This window comes from Poecilia latipinna, unplaced genomic scaffold (assembly GCF_001443285.1).
Source record: "Poecilia latipinna isolate Pla-1442-1.1 unplaced genomic scaffold, P_latipinna-1.0 Scaffold703, whole genome shotgun sequence".
Lineage (NCBI taxonomy): Eukaryota > Metazoa > Chordata > Actinopteri > Cyprinodontiformes > Poeciliidae > Poecilia > Poecilia latipinna.
The window spans coordinates 231,067-250,884 of NW_015113319.1; the positions used below are offsets into that span (position 1 = coordinate 231,067).

General features: G+C 39.5%; 1 long non-coding RNA gene across 1 annotated transcript in view; it reads left to right on the plus strand.

Moving 5' to 3' along the window:
* The first annotated feature begins 1,694 nt into the window (after nt 1–1,694).
* LOC106955080 (uncharacterized) overlaps nt 1,695–19,818 on the plus strand; it is a 39,189-nt gene continuing 21,065 nt past the window's right edge. The window contains exon 1 of the long non-coding RNA XR_001426502.1: nt 1,695–2,486. This is a non-coding gene — a long non-coding RNA (uncharacterized LOC106955080). The remainder of the gene's footprint in view (nt 2,487–19,818) is intronic.

Here is a 19,818-nt window from a genome sequence, read left to right on the forward strand (position 1 = left end):
CAAAATGCAGAGATAAGCATGACGCACTTGTGACCTATATGTTTTGAAAGTCTTTACATGTCCTGATCTAAGACAGAACATCTGTTATGAAAGTAAATATAGCAGGTAACTTGCAGAAATATAGGTTATTTATATATATACAAAAAAAATTCTAATTACATAGTGGAGTTTAGGTTTATTTAAATGACTGCCCCTTAGAAATACCGTTCTGAATGGACCGCGATGGATTATGCATTATGCATACACTGAATAGAAAATCACTAACATAACACACTACTCACAGTAAAAGAGAACGCAGGTCAAAGTCTCAGCCTTCGAACGAAATTCTCTCATCTGTCGAACAGCTCCATAAATCATGTAATGTTAAAAATTACACTGAATGGAGGGGAAAAAATATTTCCAACTCAGAAGACTTCAAGATTTAAAAATCTGCTTGTCTCCGCATACCAACAGCAGCTTGACCTCTTGAGATCAGGCCAGTGTGTTACCCTGGAGAGGGGGCTAGTTTGAAAGATGGGAGGATGAGGGAAGGGGGAGTTAAAAAAAAAAAGATCTTGCTGGTCTGTGCTTCTGTGCTTCTTTTGAAGCTTGGTAGTATTACAGTAGAATGAGTTCTCTGTCATTGGATGAATAAGCTGTGCTGCCGAACAGAACGTAGGCCTCTCGTACCTAAAAGGAGGACAGTGTTGCATCTCAGAGCAGATGTGGGGCCAAAAAGAAGGTGGATAGATGCATTGATAACATCATTCCAATCTTTATGGTGGAAATTTTAAAGCTGGTTTCTTTAAGGCAGAGCCAGACCAAGACATAAGCAAACTCAGTCACTCCTTAGGGCAACGAGACCAGCAGAGGGCCCCCAAGAACTTTTGACTTCTGAAACAAATCTAAAAAAAAAGTAAATTGACACTTTCTGAATATATATATATATATATATATATATATATATATATATATATATATATATATATGCAATTAAATATAATATTTAATTTAACTAGAATGGATGGATAGATGAACTAGTTGACATTTTACATAATGTTGTATTTTCTGTGTTTGAAATTCAAATCAGATGCGGGAAGTTGAGCCTGCTGAGGCTGCAGATGTATTTCAGTTTTAAACTATGAATTTCTAATGGTTTGCATCATTAAACTTGTAGCACACATCCTACTGTAAAATACCCAGTTGTGAACAAATCCCCTCTTGTGTACAATAGAGAGAAGTCTAATTTTATTGTCTCCTATTGATAATAATAGTTAGCATTACAACTGTCAGTAAATTCTACAGGTTTCCGAACTTGCAGCTGGAACACGGTTTGCTTGGAAGTGAGGTCATTTCCAGATTTGAGTCTTACTACAACTGGAACCTTGTGTATTGGCAGAATCTTTTTATTTGTATAGGTTCTGTGCACAAGTGAAATTCCCAGTTATGAAACATAAAGCAAACACTAAAGAGATATGCATAGTTGTCTTCTGTTTCTTGCAAATGAAAAAATTGTTTTTATTTAAAAATGAACCTTCACTACATATCTAAATATATATACATTTATATATTTTCTATGCATATAAATATAGATACATTTATATATTTTCTATGTATATAAATATAGATACATTTATATTTGTTCGTATAATCATACATCGCACGCACGCACGCATACAGGCAGTATCAGTTGATAGGAAAAGCACTGGACTCCGAGTCATTGTGGATTAAGAATCCATGTCAGGTTTTCAGGAATCCCTCCGGCTCAGACGGCTCCCGCAGACGACTGCTTTCCACTGCACTGGCGCTGTGTGCTGGAAGCCCGCTCCGCGCTGCTTCCTCCAAGTGTCTCAACACTGTGAGCGGGATCTCTTCCAGAGGCGAGCCGCTGAAACTTGCCCAGTCTCCACAGTCTGATTCAGGGGAGCCAAGAGAACAGCATCGGTGGCTATAAGTACGCTTTGCTTTACCTCTCCCCGTCATCAGACACTGAAAAAGCCCTCACTCCGTGTTGTCACTCTTGTCACCCAGTGTTTTTTTTTTTTTTTTTCTTTTCTCCTTTTGCTTTTTAATTTTTTTCCCCCCACCCTCGCTTCTCTACTCTTCTCGTTTGTTTCTGCTGCATCGGGAGTGAGTGCGCAGCGGAGCGCCGTGACTTGATGAGCCGCTTAAAAAGGTGGTGTGAGGTGTTGATGAGTTAGGACTGAGCGCAGAGCAACACCTTGCATGCCATGGAAGTGCGTGTCCGGCGCAGGGGGATGTGTGCGGGCTGAGAGGGGGACTCTTCGCCTGATAACCAGCCGCTCTGTCCCAGATTAAGAGGGGGAAGCATGCCTCAGACCTGCAGACCAACTCTCTTCGATGCAGAGGAGTCCCCACCAGACTGTCTTTTCACAATCTGACGTTTTTATCCACAAATCACATTTCGTTTCTTCCCGAACTGACTTTTTGCTTTGCCATTTTTGGCGGCTCCACTGCTTTTCCAAAAAAAAAAAAAAAAAAAAAAGGTAAGAAATCCACTAGTATTACTTTGTTTTTAAATCTTGTAAAATGTAACTTTATTGTTTTGTATTTCGCTTCTACTTTTATTATCGTTATGCTGTTTGGACATTGATAACATTAATATTTTTATGTAATGGGTATAAAAATAACTAGCACACATCCAGAGATAAAGTTTTATAAATTAGTGGGCCTCAGAAAGGGAGGAAAAATCACTAGTTGTGATTTAAATCGTTCGACGGGTGCCGTGGATAATTGAAACAAAGTTAATCAAAACGTAACCAGATGTGGATTGATTTGTTTGGCTGAATGGAAAGTGGGTTGGGGCGCATTTTAGGTGAACCAGATCGCGAAAAGCGCGATTTAACTGGCATTTGTTGCCGCCAAAGTTTCAGTGGACTTTGGTGTAAATATTCCTTTTAAAATCCACTGGTGGTCTTGTTGTTTTGAATGAGTGCTGGGAAACTGTGTGAGCTGTGACACGATGTTGGCTTGAGTCTTGAGAGCGTTCAAGGGCTAATCCATTATAATTGGGGTTAGGCTGTTTGTTCGAAAAGGATATCAAAGAAAAGAATTATGCGAGCCCCCGTAACTTGTGTAGTAATTAGTTTTGGACAACGATTGCTATAGTCTGGGATTCGTCTGGGGGCAAAAAAAAAAAAAAAAAAAAAAAAAAAACGTGCAAAGTGACGTGTAAATTGTGAATTGGGGAAAACTGAAAAGGCGGACGAATAGAAGTGAAAACGTAAATGAGAGAGAGAATGGGGGAAGTTTTAGGCAGTTTCGTACCCAGAGTGGCAGTAAAATTAGATCCATTTACTGCACATGTATTATTTAGGCCTACCGATTCCGAACGTGTCTTGTCAACCATGTGTTAAGAGCAGGGAGCCGGGAGCACACATGCGGCGCACTGAGCGCCTTCTCCTTCGGCTGAGGACAGGAGCACACAGCGGCCAGCCGGTGGTGGTGATGCATGGTAGCCTGGAGCAGAGCAGCAATCTGTAGTGATCGATCTGTGAATTGGGGGTAAATTTAGCTCCGGTCTTCATATAGCACCCTCCCCCTTCTCTCCCTGAAGAACTGATCTGAAAAGAGAAATTCTGCCTGGTTGTAAGTTCCTTGAATGTCTGTCTGAAATAAGCAGCATTTTATTAAGTGCTCATTAGTGGAATATGATGCTACCGTAAAGTAAAGTGGAACTTTCCTCTGTTCCCCCCGCCCCCCATTTAAACACGACTAACTAAATAGGCTTTGCTGCTTAACAATTTCTAAGTCCTCAGAAGGCAAAAAAAAAAAAAAGAAGAATAAAGCAGGTGTTTTGAGGATGAAGTGGCTTTATCTTCCCCCCCACACACATAATACATAACAATGTGATTGTTCAGTGACACACAAAAGGGATGTTTGTTTGTCTTGGTTTGGAAGATATATATTCTTTTTTTAATCGAGGTACAGAAGCTTCACTGCTCATTCAAGCTTTTAATAGGTGGACTTAGTTTTTATGTGTTTTTACTTTGAAAAAAAAAAAAAAAAAGAAAAATCTAAATGAAGGCAAAAACGCAAATTCCAGCAGTAAGGCAGGAGCGTATTTCCATATCAAAGTAGTAAGAGCCTTTTCAGAATGAAAGGAGTCTTATTTTCTGCCACTGGTTTTGGTTGACCCTAAGAGGCTTCAGCAAGAGAGTGTGTGAGCGAGAGAAAGTGGAAAACTTGCTTCCTCCCCCCACATTTCAAGCAGATCAATGTGATATGTAGCTTGCAAGTCTAATCATAAGATGTTGCACTCTCATAAATAGTATGTTTTGCCGACAGAAAAAAAAAAAGCCCTTCTGAATCATGCATTTGGAAAAAAAAAATAATGAAGACGCATTAAACTTCATATTCATATATCAGCATCTTACCAACCGCTCTTTCACCCAATGGAAATAATGTAATCTAGTTGTGTTTGAGAAAGGGGGTGGGGGATAGGGGGGGGCGACTGTCTTCTCTTGTGTCTTGTTGCTTGATATCTTCAATTCGGGCATGCCATTATGAATGCTTTACCACATGAGAGTACCTTTTTTTTTTTTTTCTTCAGTCCACAGCAGGCTCGTCTCAGCAGTGAGAGTGAGTCCGGTTTCATGGAACTGCAGCAGCTCTCGATCTGCCAGAGCACCAGATAGCCTCGGCGAGCTGCTGCGTTCACTTCTGCTAGTGAATCGATACGGCACAGGAACATGTCTATATAGGTCGGAGAACGACAGTGATGTATACTGCTCCGTTCCCAACTTTAAAGCCCGCGTTGTCACCGAATGCGACACTGAATGCGAGAGTGAACGGGTGAATGCTTCAAGATTTTGTGACTTGCAGAGATGTTCGCTCTTAGTCTCTGCTTGGATATTTCTACCTTCGGATCAGCAGCTGGGTCACTATCCGTCGATAGCTGACTTGCTTGAAACTGATCGGAATGCTGCAGTCCTATCTTCTCTAAGCCATTCAAGTCCAATCTTATCTTTTCGGACCAATTTGTTACTGGTCAAATATAACATTAGCAAAAACAAACAAGATATGCCTTATTTCTTTTCATGAGCCTCTCAGAAGCGTTCATTGGAGCTTGCTGTCTACTCCGAGCAGCAATTGATGAACCAGTATGACCGATTTTAAAGGTTGAGATGTGATTGAATAGATTCTTTTTTTTTTTTTTATCCTTGCAAATTCACAGTGTAGTGCTGCCTTGCTTTCATCCACGTCGAATAAGACTAAATTCTAGCTCATCCTTTTTGTCCTTCACGAGCATCACAAGCCTTTGTTAGCAGACAGTGTGAAAGAAACCAGTTTGGAGTTGCAATCTGCCCAAATGATGTGTTAGTCGCTCCGTGGAGTATCAAGGAAATGATGGATGCTGCGAAAGCGTCAGCAGAAAAAAACCAAAACAAAAAAACAAAGAAAAAAGGAGAGACGATTGCAGGGAGTTAAGAGTGTTTAGATTTACATCCCATTGCTTATTTGGCGTGTAAATTGTGGGTTTGTGTTTTCAGATGCAATCTTTTCTGTTGCTAAACCACCTACGTGGAGCCATACTGTGCGGATAACTGCTCACTATTAAAGGGAATAAACAAGGCTGTAAAAGGAAAGCTATAGCAAATTTGACGTAACGTGCAGGCCTTTGGTGGGCCAGAACTTCGCCCCTTTTCATGACTGCTTTTATTTTACGATTGGCAATCAGTAAAAATGCCGTGCGCCACCGTGCTCCCCTCCCTACCATTTTGTGAAACATTTGTTTCCACTTGCTAAAGGCCTCTGGTGCAGCAAAGGAGGGCCGGGGAGGAGGGGGGTGGCTCAGTGCCCTCTGAAATGGCAGGTGAAACTTTCTGCTTGCCTAAATAATTTCCCAGCAGAACATTATTCTGCTAGGACACAGGGGCTGAAAGTGAGGCTCAATTCAAACTCTGGTGACAAGAAACAACACGGCTCTTAGTGGATGGCTCGCATGTCGAGTTCCTGAACGCTGGTTAAGTGGCAGCCTCCCTGAGTTTATCTGGCATGCCTTTCGCAATGCTTCACTCATTTTTTTGCCTCTCTCAAAAGCACATGGAATAAAGGAAATTGACTGTTAAAACTCTTAAATTCTCATAACGTTTTGGCCTGGTTTTATATGTGCAGCGGTTGTGGAGAGAGGTATTATCACTGTGTATTTTATGTTTAGTTGAATTATTTTTATTTCTAATATTTCTTTTAATTTATAACGTTGCTTCAAAATGTAGTTTTGAAATGTTTCAAATATTGGAAAAAAGTGAAATAAATATGGAATTGCATGTTTTTGACAAAAAATTATAATTTTCAAAATCACTTTTTTTCCACATAATTCATAGACAAAATTAAAATAATAAACACACATTAAATGCAGGCAATACTGACCTGAAATGGTGTTTTTTTACAATATCATCTTCTTTTTATTTTAGTAATTGTTTAAAGAAATAGGATATATATATTTTTTTATTATCACTGCCTTTTTTTAACTATACATTTGCTACTGCATATATGTTGATCCCCACAAATGCTGCTTCAAATATGAAGTTTACCCACTTACCCATAACAGATGCAGCAATACACATATTGTGTACAAGCCTCTTTAAGAAGTGCAATTTGTGCAGCTAAATATGACCAAGTAATTGCCTTTGATCAGGTTTTCAAGTATATGGATAGATATTGATCCCTTAATATATTCAACAGTGGAAAATGTAGTTTAAAATGTAAAGGTAACAACTGTACTCCAAATAGTTTTGGGGGTTTGCAGATAAGAGGTTAATAATGGTACGATAAATTCCAATTTTAATCACAATATTCTTTTTTTTCCTTTCTGATAACGATAACTGATACGATTGCTCTTTCCTAAAACGCACACACACACCCACCCACACCCACCCACACACACACACACACACACACACACACACACACACACACACACACACACACACACACGGCATCCTCGTCTCATTCTTTGTGCCATGTGAACAGGACTTGTCCTTATCTGTGCACAGCTGCAAGACTATTTGGGAAAATATTCAATTTCTGTGTGACAGAGGAGAACCTGGGAGGCAAGGCTCTGAGCAAACAGCAGTTATTGCAGCTCTGCCATAGCAGCAGAGAGCGAGGCCTGGCTGGGAGACAGGGGGGGATCTGCGGACGGCTGCCAGGGGAAGGAGTAATGTCTCGGCTGGATTATAGGAGAGCGAGGCGCATCCACACTTAAAAGCCCCCCTTTTCCCGACACGACAGATCTGTTATTTTGGGATGGCGCGGGTAAACATGCCAGAGCAATATATTTCTCCCATTCCACCCTACTCTTGTCCTTGACAATTGTGACCGATTGGAATTAGGAAAAGTTTGGATCTCTTTGTCATTTTTTTGGTAAGGATTTCATGTTCTGACGTGGATATTAGCATATTCAGTTTGAGCGCTCCAAAGTACCTGGTAAGCTGTGCTAAACATTTGATTATCATCGTACCTCTGTTTAATTGGCAGTGATTCATTTTTAATGTGGTTATTCTTGGCTGTAGTCGAAATCCGTTAGACGACACTTACCTTTTAGCAGAAACGACAAAAAGTGTGTTTTTGCAGAGGATAAAAGTCAAGAGATAGTCAATTCAAAAAAACTTAAAAAAAAAAAAAGGTCCGTCTAAGATGACGTCTTGGGTTTAAGATTGGAAAAGCAAAATTTATTTGGGTTATCAAATACAGAAAACAATACAGCTAAGCTGTAGAAAAGTGTAAGCAAACACTCCCAAACACAGTGCACTGGCTAGTTGAAATCCTCCCAGATTTAAGTGTACTGCTTGATGTTTCTCTATGCATAAACATGGCTCCTTCTCCTCTCTGTCAAGACTTTCTGTGTTTGGTGGCTTTCGAGGTCTGAGACTTTGATAAATGATATTTTATTGTACAGTATTTAGTATGGGAGTGTGGTGGCTTTGTTCTTGTGGAATGGCTGCCAAGTCAGATGGAGTTGCGCGTCTGGTCTGGGAGTTTCAGAGGAATATCACAGGGATGGTAAGTTGCTAAAAAAACCAAGCTAATCAACAAAATAATTGTCTTCTCAATTGCCACCATGCCAGAGACATCAAACACAGCCAGGGTTGAAAAAACAATCAAATTATCTTTAATGATTCCACACGCTGATAGATGAGGGCTCATGACTCGGTTCCGCTCATGGGGCGACCGGCCGTATGTGAGGAGGCACGACTTTGTGGCGCTCATAAATTCTGTGTATGTTTTAATAATTCGCAGAGATATCAGCCTTTCACCTGTAATGAAAACAAATTTATCCTATTATGTGGGTTTTGGTGGTGAAACACACAGAGCTGCATTAGTCTATTAATTTCCTGCAGTGAATTATGAGTCCTGCTGCTTTCATCTTCTGCAGCACCCTCCATGTGTGGTCCGCAAAAAATTGTTTCTATTTCCTTTCCAAACTAAAGTTTGGCCCCTGCGTCTGCTCTGGCCCCCACCCCCGCCCCTCTTCGCCATACTCGCTCTCTGTCTCAGCCTCTCTCTGTGTAGATAATGTCTCTGCAGATGATTTTACCGCCCTCATTGAGGCTCCTTCCAGTAATTGAACAAGCAGAGACTGGGTGCTTTACTGGAATACAATTGTCATTATTATCTCAGATCTCCACTGTACGCAGAGAGTCAACAAAACATGGAGTTGTACTGGAATTTTTGGGCTATCTTGAAAGCCTGAATCAAAGATAGGGGATCTGGTATGCTTTCTTACGTGGGGGGGAAAAAAAAAAAAAAAAGTTGAAGAGAAAAAATGGAAAAGCAAATGGAAAACTACTGCCGTAACTTTTCCAGCCTCAGATTTAAATTCATGTCTTGCAGGAATCGCATGAGGTAAAGTGGAGCCCTGGGTGGTGCTTTGTTGACTTTTAAACTAGGCTTGCAGAGAATATGCTAATGATTAATCTAAAACATGCCTTTACGCAGTGACAATACTTATTTCGATAATTAGCACAAAATTTCCACTAATTATGTAATTATAAATAATTACATGTAGGATATTGTTTTACATATTTGCATGCTTATTCTTCTTATAAAAATTTAAGGATAGGAAAAAAAATAATAATATACATGAAAATATGAATATGTCCTGGACTCCATATTGCAGTGTGATTTCTTAAGGTAGGAAGCTGTGTTTTCTGGCAAGACGTGTGGAGCTTTGATTGCGCCGCCGTGAAGCAGAATTGACCTTGTGTGTCAGAATGGGCTTTTTCTGCACCCTGTTTCGCGCGGAGCACTCTTAGAGCGAAATGGCCTTAGGAGGAGTTGTTCCTGACAGAGATGCATTGTCTCAGCCAGCCAATAAACCACGGCACTGAGTGGCTACATCTGTGAACCTCATCTTGACTACAGTGTGGGGCTAGCAACAACACGGCAACTGTCACAGCTGCACCTGCTGCTGTCTCAGTACAGAGCCTCCCTCTCTGCTGCCCACAGTGCCGCATCACTCGGCCTGCCGTGACAAGCCAGAGGCGATGGTCTGTGCTTGGGTCAGCTGGAGAGAAACTTCTGGGGAGAGTGTTTTGAAGACAGAGGACAAAGTGTCAGACCTGAGAGGAGATGTTAGGATAAAAATTCTGCCCTGAGGGCCCAGATTTGGTTCTGTTGGAGCTTGGATGTAAGATTCTGTCTGTAAAGCATAGCAGAGTTTAGGAGTGCTGGCTTGGTGAAATCTAGCAACATATTTGTCCACCTATTCAGACCACAGTTTTTTCACACACTCCTGATTGTGAATAATAAAGCTATTATTATTTTTGCTAACCAATGTGGTTTCATGTGATGCTTAAAGTAGATATGCGGTATAAAAACACATAAGCCCAATATTGTTTTTGCAAAAACTCTAAACACTCGAAAATTTAGAATAAGAAGGACAAAATATGCTGTGGAAAACGACTGTTGAGCTGATTGTGCGTGATAACACAGCCATCATGCTGTCTCAGGAAAAAAAAATAAATAAAAAGATTATTGGAAGAGAAATATGCCGAAAGGATTTTCAGCCAGGAGAAGTGATGCAACATGTCCACTTTCCTGCCAAATTGAACTTAGGAGTGTGAAAAGAAATGCAGGGACATGAGGACTGGGGCTGACGTGCATGCAGATAGTGTGGGATTAACACAGATTGAGCGACAGTGGCCGGTGACTTCTTTTTACAGCTTTGCTTGTACAGCTGTGCCAGGCCGGGCGTTCACAGCTGCCTTTTGGTTCCAACTCCTCCTCCACTGTTGTAAGGGAGAGGTAATGAGTGTCTTAAATACAGTAGTCAAGTTGCTCCACCGATATGTGTGTGTGTGTGTGTGTGTGTGTGTGTGTTTGAATGGAGATGTGAAATTATTCGGGCATTTTGAAATTCAGAATGCTTAATATCGACACCTCATCGCGTCTCCCTCCTGATCTGATCTCTTTGACAACAGTACAAGAAAAATACATCCACAGACTGCTCTAATAATTCGTCATGCCTTTTTCTAAATGAGGTGTGAGGCAGCTCTGCTGGTGTGAATTCTGCTATAAATCACACATGCTCTCGCTGCTTTATCCATTAGACCGACCTGTTTGTCTAATTCGGCTTGTGAGTCTTGAGCAGACTGATGTTAGTAATTGAGATGAGTGTGGGAACTGCAGCTTTTGCTTCGCACTGACATGTTGTTTTCTGTGAGCGAAATGTGGACGAGCAAAATAGTGAAAAGGTTGCTAACATTTCAAGTCGGGCTCATGTCAAATGCCTATTTTACTTTTTTGTCAATTGTCAATTATTTTTTTCTGCTGCCTGAGTGGGAACTGCATTTACAGTCCTTTAAATTAAATGATTTAATCTTAACAGCAAAGACGTACATTTCTATGTATTTTTACACATTAAAGTTGCCTTCAAAAATCTTACATTTATTCCACTATTTTTTTTTCTTTCTTTTTTATTAGATGCAAAAATAGGTTAGGGTAATGCTTTTTTAGACCGTTAAATGTATGCTGCAATAAATAAATAAATAAATACAAATAAAAAATAAATAAATAAACATGAGTATACTAGGATTTTCTTTAAACATGTTTTGCTTGTAAATTAAACATCTGTTAGTGCAAAAGGGCAGTGATGTGTATGTGTGAACTACAGTGTTATTTTATCAAAGCAGGTTTAATGATGACAGATGTAAATCTATGTCAAACATGCAGTACACTACTGCATGAAAGCCCAGCAACCCGCAATTCATTTTTAGTTTCAGCAACTGAACCAATGTGATGAGTGCTGTTCTGTAGTAGTTGATGGAAATGTGGAAAAAAGAAAAGCTGTGTAAAGCGGACAGTCAAACGGAGAACAGTTTTTGAGGAGAGGGGTGGTGGTGCAGAAACGTGTGCATTTTTTTTTTCTTTTTTTTTTTTTCTTTTTCATTTCGTCATTGCAAAAAGTAGAGCCGGTGGAGTTTCTGTCATTCATCAGTCTGAGCTGATTACCAGTGAGTCTGGAGTGAGCTGACAGGATGCGGCTCTCGCAGCCATTACCATCAGGCGGGCCCCGGGGTAGGCGGGGAGGTGTGGGCAGGCTCGGAGAGGCCAAGAACCGAGGGATGGAAAGGTTTCCCTTGTTTTAACTCGGCGCATATCTCTGAATGCGTTCGTTTTGTCCAGTTATCTAGCACACTGTTAAAAGATCTGGCCAAGATTAGCACTTGCTTTGAAAGCAGCGGTGCTGAAATGTAGCTACCAGACATGGCAGCACAAACTACCAGTGAGGGAAACCTGGCAGTGGTTTCCCTCACTGCTTGTGCTGGTTTACTCTTTACAGCAAGAGCTGAAGAAGGGATCTTTTATTTTGTCACCTGAAAGGGCGTTTGAGGTTCTCTGCATAATGAAACCAGTATAGGAAGAGGGGGGAGGGCTTCACGGCATGATTCAACTACAGTGGGGACATTTTCTTGTTGCGTTGAATGTTCATATATATAAATGAAAAAATATTTTTTTTTTTCTACATGGCTACAGTTGTGCGTGTATGTAATGGCTCTTAACCGGAGTACTAATTGTTACTGTAGATATTTTGATCTGTAAGCCTTACAAGATTTACAGGCAGAATATTCAAAAGGCTGCAAATGAATATTTATAAACTAGAGATGAAAATGTTCCTTTGAAGTCATGTTGCTGTTTTTAACTGGTGATTCGTAGTCACATTTATTTCAATTTTTTTCTTTTTTTGGCTCTGCAAGGAGCAACAATCTAAGATGCATGCTGTTTAAACATATTTATTTTTCATCTTTTACTGTTTAAATCCTTCACTCCTTAAATTATTATTATTATTATTATTTTTTTTTTTTTGCTTGTGCTGGGCTGAAAAACACATTCAGATTGACAGTGGAAAGAAATGTTAGGTTGCACCTGCTCACTCATGTCAACTTTAACCAGCTGCTGTTTTTACTTGTTTTTCAGGGACAATTTAAAAAATGATTTCCTTGTTTGAAGTACATGGCTTTGAAAAATATAATTCCTCACTTGAGGTGAAGGAAAATAAAGTCTTGCTCTTAAATGTTGTGGCTTAAGTACCCTCTTGCTGCGTAGATATATATTTTAATACAGAGATAGATTTTGTTTATCACGTTAGCAAAACAACTAAGCGTAATTTCTAATGTAGTCTATAGGCATAGAACTGACATTTTCAATTTTTATAATAATTTTTAGTAAAAAGGTAACAGTTTCACTTTACTATCGTACCACTAGAAAAATATGGACATGTAACATAATGTACCTGCTTTTATAAAAAAAAAAAAAAAAAACAATTACTGCACCAAGAGCAATTTAACAGATCAATTATTACATTTTTAAAAATGTAGCCTGTCATTTTTCACTCACATTTCGATTTTTCTTTGAAGTTTCTGAAATTAAGATTATTAATCAAGTGGATAATAAGTACAATCATATATATATATATATATATATATGTTGCGGTTCTGAAACAACAAAAATAAAATGTTAGCATGGTAGCTGTAGCTTTAACAGTCTAGCTTCTATGGCTCAACTCTGTTTTTTATGACCTGACATATATTTTAAAGCTGTCTTTCTTACAAGTAAGGAAATGGCATAATAGCCTTCTTTAAGCCACCTGACTGGTAGAGGGCAACATCTGATGGGGGAGGGGCATCACATCATTATTCTATGCTCCTTTCAGCCAGAAAACACTCATCATTCTAACACTTTTTCTGGAGCCTCATAGAAAGTATTGTAAATAATAGAAACGCCACGAAGAACCAGTTTTACTTTTTTAAACTAGACATGAGTCAGTGTGAGACTCTTACGACATAATAACTGTAGATACAATGCGTTTCCCTTTTGTTAAAAAGAAAAAGAATGCATCAAATTAAAACACATACAACTATTCCTACTTCTCCCAAATTACCACTGCTCATTGTTTGTGGTTTGTGACATTAGTAATGATGTTAAATTTACATATAGACTTGAGAAAAAGTTGATACATTAGCCAGTTGGGCTATACACTCAGCCGATCCCAGCATGTGAACTGTAGTTTCAAAACAGCGATACTTTGATGAGAATAATCCAATTCTGAAAATATCTCCAAACAGGAATCCGTATTTTTGTTGCAAATGAAGGAAAGGTACAGTAGCTGTCTTTCAGATAGTTGACAAGCAGGGCGAGTAACAGGTGGGGGAGGAGCAGCACTGCATTACGCTGTGCTCTGATCACTCCCGACACTTTCTCTGGCTTCTCATTAAAATGTCTTTGAAACCGTAACTTTTTAGAACCTTGATATACTGCGTTACAAGGAATGTAATGCCCGTAATCTACTATTAAGTTTAATGAAATTCTGGTTTGCAGCTCTGCTCTGAATGGTCAGTCTTATTAGGAAACCTCCCCAGCACGGGCTCTTGTGCAAGCACTACACTCTTTCACTCGGACTTTTCTTTTATTACACTCACTCCATATTCATAGCGAGTCTTACCCCCCTGTTATTATTGTGTGCAACTTAAATTGTGCCAATTATACTTCAGTGGATTACCTGCTCAGAGACACACAGATTAGAATCTGCTTCCTGCTAGCTCCCATCGTGGCAGTTCAAAGGTGCGACCTGAGTGGCAGCCCGCTATCGTTTGCCAGGGCACAAAATTGGTCAGCCTCTTAGAATTTGTTTGGGAGTATGAATCCCTTTGGTATTCAAAACAGGGTGGGTCTTATGACAGGGAGATAATTCCCCTGTGAATGTTTTATCACTGGGGCCGCTCAACAGTCTCTTGTATCTGCTCGCTCACTCCCCTTGTATTTCCAGATTTCCTGACTTTGGTCCAGATTTTCATAAGAAAGTACACACGAAGAAAGGCCCCTGTTTGTTTCCCCTTCCCTCCCCTTTTTTTTTTGTTATCACAAAAGAGCAAACACATTTTCAACGTACACAAGGTGCAGAAGCAGTGATTGCTGTATCAAGTGTCCTGCTGTGAGTGGCAGAGGATGATAACATAAGCCACAGACCAATTTACATTCCCCCCCCCCAAATCATGTCAAGTCTAAATCAAGGTGAGTTGGGTGTTTTCTGGAAATTTTTAAAATTTCCTTTTCTTGCCTTTAAGGAATTTTTTTTATGGCTTTAACATATTTTTGGAGTGTGGGGTGCGGGGTGATTTTTGCCAAATACAAGTCTCACACATTCAGTATGGCTAAAGATACAAGTTTCCCTCTTAGCATCTATAATTGACATTTTTAATAAAACTTTATTTTGCCACATGTAAAAAAAAAAAAAAAACCTTCCTTAGTCCTCAAATAGGATGGATCCTTTGAACATACAGGACTGACAACCGACTACACCCATTGAAACTGGGAGATGGAACAAACCAATCTGTGCTTGTTTGCATCACAATCCCACTCGGGATGCTGATGTTATGCAAATGAGCAAATTGGAGAAGGCTCAGCTCCAAAACTGTCCTCTCTCTTTCACGGCTGAAGGTGGGAGAGGGCAAAGGAGTAGTGACACCGGGACCGCATGAAGGAAATCTAATAAAGCAGCCGGAAAATTCAAAGCAACTTAAATTGTACCCGCTCCTGTCCTGGCGCTGTTTGTGCATGCTACATCAGCTGCGTTTTCTTTTTGTGCGCCGTGTTTCATCCTGTTTTTATTCTTGTTAAAAAAAAAAAAAAGATATACTTCAAGGAAAAGGATTTTGTTTCAAGAGGGGGAAAATGCATCTTAGAGTTTTTCTATGCATTTGGGAAGAGCGGGTGAATATCCCTTCATCGGATTTAACAATCACCATTATACCTGTCAGGGCAGTACTGAGTGAAGATTTAGGGCTGACAAGTGATTGCATTCAGGAAAGACTACACCCACCTTCTTTTGTCTGAGCTTCCTGACAAGACACAGTGCTATACCTTGTTTTAGCATGACATGCGCTGCTTTCTCTCTCTTTTTTGACAAAGGCATTCGTTCCATCTTTCTAGATTGAAAGTAGATATGGCAGCACAGGGATAGAAATATGCAAGTAGGCTGCATTGCATCCACTCCACCACTGTAATTGTTTTTATGTCGTGTTGCTTCTGCTGCAAGGGTGAGGCCCTCTTTCTATTTTAGTGACAACTGAGATTATGCAGCGTCCCCACCTTATTTTGCCTGTGTTTGTCCTTGCTCTGAGCTACAGAAAGGTTAAAAGCCTCAATTAGAAAATGAGGCGAGGTTGGCGACATTGTGTGCGATGCCTTAGATTTTGGAGAAATTAACAAGACTTAATCTTGAGCCTTGTGTAAAGACTTTGCTTTTCAAGGAAATTTAGCAATGGTGTGAGGTGAAAATGAGGTGAAATTATTTGACTGGTAAACGTGCTATTCACAAAGCAGACATGTAGCTGAATGAGCCAACAGAGGAGACGCAGCTTCCGTTTCTCCCAAAGATAATAGTGCGGTCTCTCTTTTCTTTCTCAATGCTAAGATGAACAAAACATAGAAGACAGTAGACAAATGACTTATTGTCCCGCTTGCCTCCTTACAAATCTACATTTGCTTCTCACAAGTCATCTTCTCAGTTACCTTCGTTATGTTTTGTGTTGCTGCCCACTACCTGAAAAATTAATCACCCTGTTTAATAACGCCTCATGATCACAGTGCATTATTGATGAAGAGATCCTTAATAGAGAAGATGGAGCCAGTTTTTACTATTCATTTTAAAGAGAAGGGAAGAAGGTCACATACGTTGCTTACTGGTACATCTTGGGGTGAATGATGAGTATTACTGCAATAGACTGAATAGAGGCCAAGATCATTTTTGATTCCAAAACGTCTACAAAAACACAGATTGCAGAAACTGAATAATCCAGATCCATTTTAATTAATTTGTACCCCCAGTTTGTAGACAAGCCATGACATTTTCTCCTGCCCGTCTTTCATTTTGCAACATAAGCACACAATTTCATAACACCTGTATTTAATTCACTTGATAGATGTGTGTTTTGTTGGGCAGACAAATGCCAATAAACTGTCTCAAAGCCCACTTTATTTAATTCTACACTGTTTTGAAAGATCATAAAATTCCTGTTTCCATCAACCGTGACTGCACAGAACCTATGAAAGATCACACCCCTAAAAGTTCGACAGTATTACTGTATTGGCAAACAGTTTTATACCATGTGTAAATGGTATGATGTCATTGCTTTTGTTTAACACGCATACCAATCAGCTCATAGCTTTCAACTTGTAGTTTTAAAGCAGGCTAATGGGTGGTGCTCCATTAGTTTTACAACTTGAATCTCTGTTTTTTTCATCTGTAAATATTCCCAAATAGCCATGTTTGCCTTCAGCGTATGCATGAGAAAGCCTAATAGCACGTCTTTCAGCTAGTTTATTTTCAGTGCTCAGCAACAAGTGATGGAGCACAACTTCATTATTCTGTCCCAACAAAATTTACAGCTGCTCTGTCGTTTACTCTTTCATCTTATTCTAATGGCTTTATATTTTAGGAACTGCATGATGTATTTGGATTTCTTTATGATTCATTTAAACAAGATTAAAAATACAACATGCTCAGCACCCTAACAAAGGCCACTAAAGTTTTTAGACACTGTGACCCAAAATGGTACATTTCTTCTTTAACTTTGCTTAGCAAGGCATCGATTTTTGCTTGTTTTTGCATAAATCAGCATGGATGAAGTCAAACTGAAATATAGAAGATGAGTTTGAAAACGTTTCTGGATTTATTGTTACTGCACTTCGATCCATGTTGACTAATATTACTTTGGCAAACTGGATCACATACATGCAAAAAATTTATTTTGTGGTGTCCTAAAGTGTTCCCTGGACACCAACCATGCTAAGCATTTATGTGCACAAACTAATTGGATTTGGCTTGTGGACAAAGGAGTATACACTTTGTACTGCATTCGCTGTGGGTGTTTCAAGGTGAATCATGGTGTGTCAAGGACTTATTGGACTTGATTGGCAGGCACTATCACCATGAGATGCCCATATAATGGCAGGGCCCTCCGTTCCTGACCTGCCCATTTATCTTGCTGTATTAATGTCAGCCTATTAATTCCTAAGCGGAGGAACATTTGGCAAAGACACCGTTAACAGTCTTGGCTGAGTCACTCTTATCTCAGCAGACCTGAAAGGAATAGTTTTGTGCTATCAGTGAGTGGAAATGACATTTTGAAACTTCATTCGAGATAATCCACTTCACTTCCTGGTAAAACATCAAAATTAGAACAAAAAATTGATGGAAGATGTATTAAAACTATGCTATAGTGAAAAAAATCACCTTGCCATTATCCGTGTGGACAGACAGGTGTGGATATCTTAAAATGCTAATAAGATTTCTCTTCCATTGCTGGAATGATTATCAGGATATATGTATATATATATATATATATATATATATATATATATATATATATATATGTGTGTGTGTGCAATGTCAGAAATCACTTCTGACAATTGTTCCATTGTAGTGACAATATCAATTCCATATATTTTATTCTTGATGCATAAATGGGAATGCATTTGTGATTTCTGCATTTTCTTCTTGGATTTAAAACTCTCTCTGATTTTAAAAAAATTCTCCATTTTGTTTTTTCTTTTTAACATGTAATTGTTCTTTGAAAAAAAGAAAAGAAATAGATCAAAATTGTATCATCGGGTCAAACATTTAAGAAAACTAGAAACTGGTATTAACCAGTTTAAAAAAAAAAAAAAAAAACTGATTAGTGCATCTCTAGTTACAGAGTTCTCCAGGTCTGTTAAAAAAGGGAAAAAACTTAAATGTCTCTGTTTTTCAAAACACAGTTGTAGCTTTTGCTGTTCATTCCATAAACTTTGTTTCCAATGGTCAGTTCATTTAATTATATATATATATATATATATATATATATATATATATATATATATATATATATATATATGTTTTTACCTCTACATATTGATGTCTTTCCCGGGTTTGGCTTTGTTTAGTTGCAGTATGTCCGGACCAGGGGGAAGAGCTCTAATCGATCAATTGAGTGGCTCATAAAAATGATGAATAGAGGAAACACTAAGAGCAATGAGCATGACATGCACCACGCTTTTGTCACACGCTCTGTCTGTTGTTTGTCACTGCGTATTTAGTGGAAGCGTGCCCTGCATTTGAGGTAGGCAATGATTCATCACATTATCATCCGCAGGACTAAAAACAATTGTTTTTATGTCCTCTCAGATGATGAAATGGATTTGGTAATACCTTAAAGTCATAGGTGGCTGACTGAGCCAGTGGATCTGAAAGAGATATAAAAAAAAAATCTCAGCTGGCATACTTACATAATAAGGTCTTTGTATTTTTTTTCTATATTCCAAGACACCTATATGGGTTCCTTTTGTTTTCAAACACATCTGATCTTTTTGGCATTGTCCTCTGTCAGCCCCCCAACTTCAGCCCCACGCTGCTCCCCTGCTGAGCTGTCCTGTCGCGCAGCATGCATGTTTGACCTGGTCTTTCACAGGCTTTGCTCCTGTCAGGGTTCAGGGACTACGTTTGGGGCACCGGTAGTCACACAACGTTTGGTTGGGTGTCACTCAGCTCCTTCGACTCTAGGCCACTCTCAATCATTCCCTCCGTGGAGGGGTCGGCCTCTGATTCCTCCCTGCCCGATATCTGACTCGGCGGGGCTCTCCGACTCATCTGATCGCCAAGCCTGATCTCTCCATGGCTGAGTGTGAATTTTCTGATTTGCCCTTGCAAATTGTACATCTTCAGGAGAGTCAAAGCAAGGAACCCAATTGCTTTTGGAGGAATATATTTCCTCTACAGCTGAGACAGTGTATTTTTGAGTCTTCTGTCCCCTTTTTTTCTTCGTCTTTAAATCGGGCAACAGAATCTGAGATACCAGGAGCCTCGTAGGGTATATGAATTCATGTATGAGGAATGCTGTTAGGAAAACCAAGTAGAAACCAAGTGCACTTCTTCCATTTCAACTTGTGGTGGTGTGTTACTCTGTTCCTCAGGATTTACATTTCAGTCGATCTCTGCTCCCACAATTTCCTCCCCTTGCATTTCCGTGATGATCTGTGACAATTAACAACCCAACTTTTTTCTGAGTTTTTTTTTTTTTTTTAAAGGTTGAGGGCTAATTCGGGGGTCAAGCAAGACTTGCAAGCTGTCAGCCTTTTATTGTCTCTTAAGTCCCCCCTCCTCCACTCAAGCTCTTTATTCTAGGTCCCCCCTTCATTCTCTTGGACCCTGTTTTAGAGAATGGTCCAACTCTTCTTCTATTCTCGTGTGACCCTCTAACAACTAGAGATGGACAACTGGGAGCTTTGTCTTAGAAGCCTAACATTCTTTTCACATCTGCCTCTTGTTTTCAGACC